A 12,943-nucleotide genomic window follows, 5' to 3' on the forward strand; every position below is an offset into this window, starting at 1 on the left:
AAATATTTAAAAAAATAATATTTCAGACTTTTTAAATGTGAAGTAATTATTACATAAACATTAAATAAATGTTACGTAAATATTATTTTAAGCAATTTATTAAAATTTTAAGTTAATATTATAAAAACATCAATTAAATATTATATAAATATTTGTTCTAAATCATTATTTTAAATGATTAATTATTGTAACATAAAAATTAAATCAATATTAAATATTTTTTTAAACATTGTTTTAAACGATTTTTTTAATGTAAAATAAGTATTACATAAATATTAAATAAATGTTACTTACATAATTTTCTTAAATCATTATTTTTAATAAAAAATTAATAATTTATAAATATTAAATAAACGTTTTATAAATATTTTTTCTAATTCATTATTTGAAATAAATAAATAATATAAAACAAATGTTTAATAAATATTAAATAAATATTATTTGTACAATAAGGTTTAATAAAGTAAAAATAATTAAAAATAAATATTTAAAAAACGCTTAAGAAATATTATGTGCTCATTGGGCTATTAAAAACGAATAATCCTAATTTAATCTTTATGTATAGTCGTTCTACATGTTGCAAAACTGCACAAGATATTTATATAGTCAACAAAAAATATTTTACACTGAAGTGAAAGGTTTTTAGGAATCCTAATATATATTAACATGTAAATATTTTGTACAACTGTTTTGTATAATTATTTTAATTATTAAAGGGAAAAGAAAATGTATTATATTATGTATGCCAATTTTTCGAACTTAATTTCTTAAATGTTTATTTTATGTTGCAAAACCATTAATTATTACAGAATATGAACCATTATTATAAAACTTGCCATACCATCTGATACAAAACAATATCAGTTTATATTTAAATCTTCGAAGATTTATTTTTAGTTTTTGTTTAAGAAATATCCAAAAAGTAATGTGGCAGTTGGTACCTTTAATATAATATAATATAATATAATATAATATAACTCTATAATATAACAAATATGATTTTTGTTTTAATTGAAAAAATACAGTGACTGTATTTCCGTAAAAACTGATCATAATATTCATTAATTTCTTCACAAAATATTTTTTATTCCATTTCAAAATCCATTCATTTTTCTTCGTTCTAATTGTAACAAATATTTTTTTATGTATATCCAAACAAAATAATAGTCTATAAATTGTTTCATCATTCATATATATAAATTGATGTCTCTTGCAGCTTTTTCATTAAGCAAGAGGAATATTTCCAATTGAGAAAAAGATTAAGCGAAAAAAATGTTCTACAATTAATATTCTAAAACATGAAATGTGTCATATAAAATTTCTTAATATTGCGATTACACGTAATATATTTTTATGTTTTTACAACAAACAATACTATTACATTGTGCCCATTTCAGAATAAATAATTCATTCTTAGGGGAAACTGAGAATCGATGTGTTGTTGCAGCTTAAGGTAAACTAGAATCTGATGCAATATCGATTCTACGTGTCGTCAGGACGCATCGCGTTGCAAAATTCCTTCCTGTCATCATGCCACATTAAGTATCGACAGGTTTAATGAAGAAAGCGAAATATCGTACGATTATTATCTTAACTTGTCTTAATACAGTTGAAGCAAGATTAATATAACATTTTGACAATAATATTTTATGACATGTAATTTTTCCAATATGTAGTTCTCTAATGTTATATACAATATCTCACATGGCATGTAACATTACTGAAACATTGTAATGTTCGGAAATAATAGAGGAGAAGGTAGTAATATGGCCACCCATTTTTATTTTATTTAATAACTTCGTTAATAATCAATGTTTTGAGTTGAAATTTTATGATTATATTCATCAAAGTGTTGCTCATTAGATTTTAAATTCAAAGTTATAAAATATTTATTGTATTATATATTATTTATAAAAATGTAACGATACTGCGTAATGGACCAAAGAGAAATAAGAAGGGTAATATGGCCACCACAAAAATAAATGTAAAAAAATTGGTTTTGTTTAAAAAGGTCACAGTATTTTGTTAAAAACATATATATTTGTATAAAATAAGTTCTTATATCGAAACAGGTGATTTATATTTACATTTAATGGAAGTTAAATAAAAATAACTTTAAATCTAAACAATATATTACAACCTCATATATTATATAAAGGATTTTAAAAAATTAAGAGCCGTAAATTAAGCCTTTAATCGATTATCGATGAATTTTGTCGATATGGAAATCTTGGGGGAAGTGACATATTACTAGCACACTTAGATGGCTATATTGACAACATCCTATATCATCATTTAATTTTATATAACTCGAAATATATACAGCTGAATAAAGAGTTAAATGATACAAAAGTACTCAAGTGTACATACATTTGGGTGATAATGCGGTTAAGTTTAAAAAGAATGAGGAAGTATGTGTAATCAAATGTTAAAATGTACCTTAAAAAATTTTCGAAATTCTTAAAAAGTAAAAATGCCTGATAACAAATGTTGACTGTTGTGTTTTGTCATATTAGCATCATTATACATATAATAGTAGGCTATTACCCAATCAGCAGACAATGTTTATTAAATATTTTTTACACGTTTTCTTTTCATTGATTTTACATTTATAGATTTTTATTGCCAAAAAAACATTTATTAAACGTTAAAAAAACATTTATTTTACATTTAGAATTCATTTGTTAAATAAATTTTAACATGTTTATTTTATACTTATTTTTGCATTTATTTCATATATATTAGTCATTTGCAACGTACATATAGCAAATTTTTTTTTCACGTCTATTTGGTGTTTATTTTAGATTTAATTAATATTTAATTCATATTTATTTACATTTACTACTAATTAAGAACGTAAATGTAAAAAATACTTGTTTATATTTATATTAAGTTAATATTTATTACATTACAAAGCTATACATATAATGTTCACATGAATATAATCGATTATATACTGAAGTTAATTCTGATTCATATAATAAATATTAAATACGTAAATATAGGCAAGTGTTTTTTATTATATGCATTTATAAACTATAATTAATAAATGTAAAAAAAGTGAATTCAATGTAAAATAAATATGAAACAAGTATTAAAAAATGTTTTTTATAATAATTTTTAATGCAAATGACATTTTTAAAACAATATTTTAAAACATTAAATATATGTATGTTCCCAGATAGCATATAAATATATATTACATATACAATGTATATACATTTATGGATATTGAATGTTCATTGGATATCCACGAGAATTTAAGTTAATATCCAATGTATATTTAACGTATCTTTGAATTGACTTTAGCAGAGATCTATTTCACATCCATAGAATATACATCTATACATCCTATGTATATCATATGTATATTTTCAATGGTTAACGTGTTAACGTCCATTGAAAATATACATATGATATACATAGGATGTATGGATGTGAAACAGATCTCCGCTGAAGTCAATTCAAAGATACATTAAATATATATTGGATATTAACTTAAATTCTCGTGGATATCCAATGGACATTCAACGGGAGCATCGGGTTGGTCCGAGTACCACGGTCCGGTCGTCTGCAATGAGGCAGGATGCTGATGGAGTGTCCCGAAGAAGTTCTTGGAAGGCCACGAGCTCACTTGGACCGAATATCAGATTCCAAGGCCCTTGTGGAACTTCACCAAAAAAAGTCGCTTAGTATAGGCCCGGAATGAGCTCGCTATACGCGGCGTATGAAGCTTGGAAGCTGGAAACTTAGATTGCCCTCTCGTCGTGGGTGGTCTCCTTATGTAGACCAACGCTGTCATTTGACTTACGAGTTGGAGCGCCGCGCTTTCGCCTAGTGGCGGTCGCGCGCACTATCCATGAAAGTTATCTTTCTAGATATTTAAGAAAGAACACGTGTGTAGGTACATAGAATTTACATATAATGTTCGCCGATAAATGTATTTGCCAGATCCATGCAAGAATGTTCATCGGATATCCATGAAAGGTATCTTTCTGGATATTTAAGAAAGAACATGTGTGTATGTTCATAGAATATACATATAGGGTGTTTACGATAATGGCTATCCGAGTAATTTTCTCTAGGACCGAAATATATGATAAGCACAACCATCTACTATTATCATGATTCGTGACAACTCAATGCTGTCCGATATAGCCAAATCATCACGAGCAAGTTGCGAGTTCCGTGAGTTTGTAGCAGGTAACCTAAAAAGTACGACATAAATATGACATATATTTGATTATTACAATTAAAAATAATCTGTTTTTAATGTATGATAAGATTATTAACTTTAAAATAGTAATTATATGTAACACAATCATGTATTTTTAAAGTATTGTCTAAAGTAATATCAGAGTTTATTTTATTTACAAATATTTATTTTGTCTATCAAGTTTCTATCATAACGGTATTATTTCAAAACCTAATATAATATTTTAATTAAACATTGATTCTCAATAAATGTTATTATTTATTATTAACTAACATATATATTAAAAAAGTCATCTTTTATTAAACGGATGGTGTTAACACTTTGAAACAAATGAGATAAATTATGTAAAATTACTAAATAAATCATTATTAATAATATTTTTTAGACTACAAGTAAAATAAAAATTTAAGTATAAATATTTTTCTTTCTTGTAACAACTGTTAATGATAAGTTTCATGGTGTTATCATTATTTAAAAAAATCATATATCTTTATGTATAAATATTATGCATGAATATTTCACTAATGTGAAACTAATAATGTTTACAATAAATTTTTTTAATTTGTAATACAAGTGCATAGTAAATTAAGATATACTGTATAAACAGATATACGTTAGATATACGTTATAATATAGAAACTTGATAGACAAATTAATAAATAAAATATTTGTAAATAAAATAATCTTTTTAATATTACTTTAGACAATACTTTAAAAATACATGATTGTGTTATATAATTACTATTTTAATGAAGTTAATAATCTTACCATACATTAAAAATAGATTATTTTTAATTGTAATAATCAAATTATTTATGTCGTACTTTTTAGGTTACCTGCTACAAACTCACGGAACTCGCAACTCGCAACTTGCTCGTGATGATTTGGCTATACCGGACAGCATTGAGTTGTCACGAATCATGATGATAGTAGATGGTTGTGCTTATCATATATTTCGGTCCTAGAGAAAATTACTCGGATAGCCATTATCGTAAACACCCATTATGTTCGCCGGTAAATATATTTGCCAATCCATGTAAGTATGTTCAACGGTTATACATAAAGAGGTACATTTCTGAATATCTATTGATGTATATAAATTAATATACGTACAACATTCGTATATAAAAATACGTGTATGTTCTTCATTTGTATATTTATATCATAGATATGGATATACTATGGATGTCTATAATATGTTCATTATATGGATATAATTTTATGTTCGTCCATATATATGTATATAATATCCCGTATATTCTACGCACATTCTGGATCAATAACGGATATTTATAGAATATCGTGTGCTATCTGGGTTTATAAATATTACAATTAAATATTGTAAAATTAATGGGGAAAAATATTATTTGCATTAAAAAGTTTATGGAAAAATTTAATTTTTTATTGTAAAATAAATATTAAATAAATAAATTAAAAAGTGCAAAAAATAAATATTTGGTAAAATGTTCATGTAAAATACATTTTTTTACATTTGTTTATTACATATATTTATATTATATATGTGTAAGAGAATAGCATGTAATGCATGAGTACGTAGTTAGGAGTAGAAGAGATGGAGGGCGCTGGCGCGACCGACGAGAGGGAGGATGAACGTGGTCGAGCGGTAGTTCAGTTGTTACTTGACCCGAGCCACGAGAACCAGAATAAAGCAGTTCTTACGAAATTGTAATAATTCCTTTTCCGCCCTAGGCCCCTTAAAGTTCAGAAGTGGGATCGAGTGGTCGTAGTTGTTTAAGTAGTCGGTTCGTTAAGTAGTCGGTTCGGGCAGCGATATAGTGATCGGAAGCAAGGAGACGAAACGGCGAGGGCAGCTTAGTGCGTGTGGCTCTCGAAGACGTATTCGTGATCTCGCAACATTGTTCGGTGGCTGGCAGCCGCGATTATATTAACATTGTAACGATTGATGGTGCCAGTCTCGTGTTTGAGAGCACGGTAAATCGCGTCGCGCCATTGCCGCCTCGAAACATATCCATTGCAACGGAAGGGACGCCATCTTTGTGCGCGGTGGACCCATTTGTTTCGAGATCTTTCGACGCCGAGACGATTGACGGCTGGGAGACAGGCTTACGTCTTCAGCGATTGTCGGTACAAGTGACCACATAATTGTTGTGCAATGGCAGCCGACCTAACAGTAAATGACCTGAAAGAGATTTTACGCGCGAAAAATCTCAGTACAAGCGGCAACAAGGCCGATTTGGTACAGAGACTAGAACAAGCGGATACAGATGGCACTTGGGTAGCAGAGTGGAAGCAGGGACACCAACCTTCCCATAGCCAGAGCAGCGAGATGGACGAGATGAGACAGCAGTTGGCAGCAATACAGACTACGTTGGCTGCATTGACTATACGCCTAGAGACAAGACCGAGGACAGCAGCTCCATCTCCAGGGTCGACAGTGGACTTACGAACGGGCCCAGGAATTCCCCCTCCGACCATTGATGCAACATCACAAGAAGCCGTGGCGCTGATCTCCGATCAGCCGCCGCGCATATCTATAAGTGCGATGGCCGAATTGCTAGGGCCATTCGACGGCAGGGCGGAAAACTACGAAGGATGGGCACAACAGCTGGAGCTGATACGCAGGACGTACAGGTTAACCGACGACGTGGCGCGTCTTATTATTACGGGTAAGCTCAAAGGCAAGGCACTAGATTGGTTTCACTCGCGGCCAGAACACTTAAGTTTACCCATTGACGACTTGACTCTAGAATTAAAAAATATGTACTTTCCGAAGTTGAGTAGAATGCAATTACGCAAACAATTCGAAAATCGTGTTTGGCAGCGTAATGAATTGTTCAGTGAATACGCACACGATAAAGTGATACTAGCTAACAAAGCTAAAATTGACGAGTCGGAATTAGTTGATTTTCTAATCGAAGGTATTCCCGATGATATCTTGCGCGATCAAGCGCGTATGCAACGTTTCGAAACGAAGGCCGATTTACTTATTGCTTTTGAGAAAATTACCCTTAATAAGAAGAATACCACACAGAACGCGAACAAGGACGTGCAGAAACAAGCTAACGATAAGAAGGGCTTTGTCAAGTCAAATCGCGGAAATTATGAAAATAAGACCGACGTAGAAGGTAATTCGAAATCGGAGAAGAATGAGAAGCGCTGTTACAATTGTGGTACGTACGGTCATCTATCGACTGCGTGTGACAAAGAGAAAAGGCCGAAAGGTTCGTGCTTTAATTGTTCGTCCTTGGAGCATACGATTAAAGATTGTCCCAACGCGAAAAAGAAAAAAAACAATAACTCTGAGGTTAGTAATGTCGAAGTAGATACGAATATCGATCGCGATTATTACCCAACGGTAACGTTAAATTTTGAAGATAACGAACAATTTGATATCCAGTTATCTACCCTATTGGATAGCGGAAGTCCTATTAGTTTCATTAAGTTCCAATTTGTAAAACCGGACCTTATCTTACCTTTAGACGACGGTAGCAAGAAATACCATGGACTTAACAATTCAAAAATGAGCATTATCGGAAAAATAGAAGTTAAGTGTATGCTATACAATTGTACGCGCGAAATTAAACTCTTTGTTGTTAAAGACGAGACAATGGTCTCACCAATGATTTTAGGTCGGGATGCTTTTAAAATATTTGGGCTAAGTATCGCCAGGCCTACACATTCTACCGATAACACTAATACTGACGGCGCGCATTTGAATGAAATCATGAACATCGAAGTTGAAAAAATAGACATCGCAACTACTTTAGATATCAATCCGGAAATTCCTTTTAAATTTAAAGAGCAATTGTCGAATTTGTTTGGAGAAATCTATGTTAAGCCTACAAGACCAAAAACTCCTAAGATAAGAACGGAACTTCGTCTTCGACTTAAGGCACACAAACCTTTCCAATTTATGCCGAGACGCTTGGCTTATTCAGAGAGGAGCGAGCTAAAAAAAATAACTGATGACTTATTAGAACGGGAAATTATTAGAGTAAGCGAATCCGAATATTCGTCAGCCGTAGTACTTACAAAGAAAAAGAACGGGAAAATACGGATGTGCATCGATTTTAGAACGTTAAATAAATACCTCGAATCGGATAACTATCCGCTACCGCTCATTGACGATCAAATTGATGTATTGAGAGGAAAAAAATATTTTAGCTCACTCGACCTGAAAGACGGTTTTTATCATGTGGAAATGGCAAACGACTCTATCAAATACACATCTTTTGTTACTCCGTACGGGCAATTTGAATTTTTAAAGATGCCGTTTGGATTAAAGGTTGCTCCGAAATATTTCCAAAAGTATGTTAACGAAATACTAAAAGAATTAATTGACTCGGGGATGTCGTTGTCTATATGGACGACGTGTTGGTAGCAACAATAAGTCTTGAACATCATTTGACTATCCTACAGGAAGTTTTTAAAATTTTAATAGAAAACAAACTTGAATTGCAAATAGCGAAGTGCCATTTCCTATTGACAGAAATAAACTACTTAGGCTACAAGATTTCGGAGAAGGGCATAAGTCCGACAGAGCGAGGAACTGAGGTAGTATTGAAATATCCGGTACCGAAAGATTTGAAAAGTCTTCAAAGCTTTTTAGGTTTTGTTTCTTACTTTCGCAGGTTTATCCAATCATTTTCATTTGTTGCAAAACCACTTTATGACTTACTAAAATCTAAAAATCAATTTAAATTCGGAAGCGAGCAATTGGAAGCTTTTAATAAATTGAAACAGCTGTTGGTAGATGCACCGATATTGGCAATCTATGATCCACGAGCGGAAACAGAGCTCCACTGTGACGCCAGCTCTCGGGGATTCGGAGCCATCCTCTTGCAGAGAGGGACCGATCGCAAGCTACACCCCGTTTTTTACTTTTCAAAAAGAACATCGGATGTCGAAAGCAGATATCATAGTTTTGAATTAGAAATGCTCGCGATTATTTACGCACTAAAACGATTCCGGGTATACTTGTACGGGATAAAATTCAAAATAGTCACCGATTGCAATTCACTCGCATTAGCATTGAAAAAACACGAAATTAATCCGAGAATTTCGAGATGGGTACTAGAGCTTCAAAATTACGAGTATACGACCGAACATAGATCAGGAACACGTATGACACATGTCGATGGCCTCAGTCGTTGTAACTTCATAGGAGTCGTTGAAGATAACTCATTTGAAACAAATTTGATACTCACACAAAACCTCGATCAAGCAATAGCGAAAATTAAAGCCGACACGGAACGATCGGAAAGTAAAACTTTCGAAGTGCGGAATGGAGTCGTATACCGAAAGGTCGGTGAAAAACTACTTTTCTATGTACCTTCCGAAATGGAAAAAAGCATTCTCTTCAAATATCACGACGAGCTGGGTCACATGGGGGCAGAAAAAGTAATAGATATTATAAGCAAATCGTACTGGTTTCCACAATTGAAGAAAAAGGTATCGGATCATTTGCAAAACTGCTTCAAATGCATCGCATTTAAACCGCCATCAGGCAAAAGCGAGGGCAAAATTCAAAGCGCACCAAAGGGCGATAAACCTTTCGAAACCATACACATTGACCACGTTGCTATTTCCGACATGCGAGTCAAAAGCAAAAAATATATTCTTGTAATAATAGATAGCTTTACAAAGTATGTTAAATTATATCCTACGAAGTCAACCACGGTGACGGAGGTAATCAACAATCTCGAAATTTATTTTACGTACTATAGTAAACCGAAACAAATTGTAACGGATAGAGGATCGTGTTTTACCGCAAAGGAGTTTACAGACTTTACACAAAAACGTGACATCGTACACATCAAAATAGCTACCGGCTCGCCACAGGCCAACGGTCAAGTGGAAAGAGTAAATAGAACCATCGCACCAATGATTGGTAAATTATCCGACACAGAATGCGGTAAAAATTGGACAAAAATCGTCAACGATATTGAATTTGCACTAAATAACTCAATTCACAAATCAACAAAAGAAACTCCTAGCATGCTTCTATTTGGAGTTACTCAGCGGGGTAAAATACACGATCCTATAGCCGAATATATTAATGACAACATCAATAACAACACTAGAAACTTAAGCGATCTGCGGGCTAAGGCAAGCGACAAAATTATCTCACAACAAAACCAAGTAAAAGCGCAAGCCGATAAAAAAAAGAAAGAACCTTTTAAATACGGAATTGGCGATTACGTAATGTTAAAAAACATAGACACTACCGCAGGAATATCACCTAAAATAAAACCTAGATTTAAAGGCCCGTACGAGATAATAAAAATTTTACGAAACAATAGATATGTCGTAGCAGACATTTCTGGATGCCAGGTCACACAAAAAAAATACGAAGGTGTATGGGAACCCGCAAATATGCGACTATGGCGAAAGCGTAACCAATAAGACCTGTATTTATAATACTACAATCATTAAATTTTTTTTTTCCTATCTTTAAAACTTAAAACAAATTGTAACGCCGTTCGGGACGAACGAGGGGTCAGGTATGGCCGAACTGTAAGAGAATAGCATGTAATGCATGAGTACGTAGTTAGGAGTAGAAGAGATGGAGGGCGCTGGCGCGACCGACGAGAGGGAGGATGAACGTGGTCGAGCGGTAGTTCAGTTGTTACTTGACCCGAGCCACGAGAACCAGAATAAAGCAGTTCTTACGAAATTGTAATAATTCCTTTTCCGCCCTAGGCCCCTTAAATATGTATTACATATGTTAATATCGATATACGACCGCGATACAGATTTGACGAAACTTATCAATCAGTGCAAGCGTGTCGCGTGCATATGTCGATCAATATCTCGGTTGAATCTCTATTCTCTCACATGTATCGCACGGTCGCCATCATAAGGGGATGCTAAAGCTGTCCTGTTTTACCGATAATTTTCCAAATCACTAATCTTTTAATGCATTTACAGAATTAAAAATCCTTCTCCAGAATTAAAGTATAGACGATAACAAAGTCCGACCATAACGATTTTGTAGGAAAAACAAGAAAAAATTTATAAATTGTCAGCTTCTGGCGTCAACTCTTAACAAAATGTTTGATGTAAAAATTTTCGACCTTGTACGCATAAATCAAGGGAGCGGTGCACTTGCACACGGTTTAAATGGACACGGTGCTTTTGGACACAATATCTTGCGCACGATTCAAATGACCACGGTACATTTGCACACTGTGTATTTGAACACAAAAAAAATTTATTAAAAATGTACACCAGTTACATGCACACGTAAAATTTGGCCACCAGATATTTGCACACGAAAAAATGCCCACCGTTCACTTGGACATGTAAAAGTTGCACATCATTCATTTGCATACCGCTCACTTGCACACCATTTACTTGCACATCGTTCACTTGCCCACCACTCATTTGCACACCAAGAAATGCGCATCGATCATTTGAACATGGAAAGATGCGCACCTATCATTTGCACACGGAAAGATGCGCACTGATCATTTGCACACGGAAAGATGCGCACTGATCACTTGCACACCGTTCATTTGCGCACCGTTCAGTTGCACACTGTTTATTTGCACACTATTCAATTGCACACCGTTCAATTGCACACCGTTCAATCAAACGCATATTAAATATTCATAAATTATAGCTGCGTTTGCAATGTGTACATGGGTTAGCGACTTGGACGGGGTGGGTGCGAGAGGGGGGCCGAAGGAATTCACTGCACCACATGGGTTTGCGACTTAAATGATGTGCAATTGAACGGTGTGCAACTGAGCGGTATGCAAATAAACGGTGTCCAAAAGCACCGTGTCCAAATGAACGGTGTGCATGTTTCCATGTGCAAATGATCAGTGCGCATTTCTTGGTGTGCATCTTTCCGTGTGCAAATGATCAGTGCGCATTTCTTGGTGTGCATTTTTCCGTGTGCAAATGATCAGTGCGCATCTTTCCGTGTGCAAATAATCGGTGTGCATCTTTTCATGTGCAAATGATCGGTGCGCATTTCTTGGTGTGCAAATGAGTGGTGGGCAAGTGAACAATGTGCAAGTGAATGGTGTGCAAGTGAGTGGTGTGCAAATGAATGGTGTGCAACTTTTACGTGTCCAAGTGAACGGTAGGCATTTTTTCGTGTGCAAATATTCGGTGGTCAAATTTTACGTGTGCATGTAACTGGTGTACATTTTTAATAAAATTTCTTTTGTGTCCAAATGCACCGTGGCCATTTAAACCATGCGCAAGATATTGTGTCCAAAAGCACCGTGTTCAAATGCACGGTGTACATTTGAACCGTGTCCAAGTGAGCGCCGCCCTAAATGAAGCCTAAGCCGTTGTTGAGTAAACATTTAGGAACAATACTACCTTCCAGATTGAACGTAGGCGGTCAAATAAAAAAGTTTATTGTGTCTGAAAATTTCGTGTTTGAAAATTTTGTGAACCTGCATGAAACGCGTACACATAACGGTAGATTAGTTGACGGATGTTCAGATATACGGCGCTACTTTAGTCCAGCACAGAGAAAGAGAGAGAGAGAGAGAGAAAGAGAGAGAGAGAGAGAGAGAGAGAGAGAGAGAGAGACGCGCGTGCATGTGTACGTGCGTGCGCGCGCGCGTGTGTGTGTGTGTGTGTGTGTGCATGCGTGCAAGTCCGCGCGTGCGAATTTTCAGACACAAAAAACTTTTTTATTAAAACGCCTACGCTCAATCTGAAAGCGTAGTATTGTTCTTAAATGTTCACTCAACAACGCTCTAGGCTTGATTTATGCGTGCA

The sequence above is a fragment of the Monomorium pharaonis genome, chromosome 1 (genome assembly GCF_013373865.1).
Source record: "Monomorium pharaonis isolate MP-MQ-018 chromosome 1, ASM1337386v2, whole genome shotgun sequence".
NCBI lineage: Eukaryota > Metazoa > Arthropoda > Insecta > Hymenoptera > Formicidae > Monomorium > Monomorium pharaonis.